Here is a 1,146-nt window from a genome sequence, read left to right as displayed (position 1 = left end):
CAATTGTGGAGAAGATAAAGTCACACTATGATTAGGAGTAAGAGACCTAGGGCTGGGATTTTCACCCGAAAAACCAACAAACAAAAAAACCGGCCGACCCGGCCTAATTTTTTGGCTCAAAAAACTGACCATACATCCTTGATTGCAGAAGTGATTTTGAATATCCAAAACCATCGATGAACCGAACCGAAATGATATCAACAAAAAAGGCTAAATATATTAGAAGTTGAAGGCATAAGGTTTTGAACCCCTAACCTTCAACTCATATACTCAACCTTTTACTACTACACCAACATGGTTCGTTGTTTAAAAATCATATCATTAATATATTTAACCGTTACCAATAAGATAATATTAAAAAATATTAAATAGTTAGGGTTTCCTAACATCACTCTAACACCACTTAAACCCTAGTCGTCGTCTTCTTCCTCTCCCTCAGCATCTTCTCTCTCTCTCTCTCTCTCTCTCTCTCTCTCTCTCTCTCTCTTTCACAACACCTCCAGATCTAGCGAGCCACCACCATCTCTGTCATTTTTCTATCGCTGAACTGTGCCGATCGAAACCATTGGTTTGATCGACAGTCGGCAAATCGCTGGAGGCGGCGTTGGTAACGGTTCCGTTTTTGGCTATACCGGCGATGTCGATCGGTACGTTAGAAACTTGGAATTAGGTCGATAACCAAACCAATTCCACCCCTAAATAGACTTATGCTTCTCTTAACATGTACAATATCATGACATTAAAATGAATGAAATTGGGGTTTGAGAAAAGAACTAGTATTTTGATTCCAACATTAGGTGATTTGAGGGATTGACTTGTGTTGTAATTAAGGACAAACTAGGTCCCTCGACTGCATTATAATTAAGGATAAAACTGGTTCACAATATTTCTAATTAGTTTGAGTAACCATGATATGATACTAGAAATAAAAAAATAGTTATATTATTTAATAAACAATACTTAGGTCTTGTCCAACCCGTTATACGTATATGGAACCATTCACGGTTTAATTCACTATTAAAATATTATCTTTGCTGAAATCAATCAAATTTGATATCATTTAGTTATTTATATGTAAAAAATAAATGGACGGTTCATCGTGAGAATCTTAATTGTTGCTAAAATCATTGATTTGTTCGATAAATA

This window comes from Prunus avium, chromosome 6 (genome assembly GCF_965620075.1).
Source record: "Prunus avium chromosome 6, drPruAviu1.hap1.1, whole genome shotgun sequence".
NCBI classification, from domain to species: Eukaryota; Viridiplantae; Streptophyta; class Magnoliopsida; order Rosales; family Rosaceae; genus Prunus; species Prunus avium.
This window is presented reverse-complemented; position numbering follows the sequence as displayed.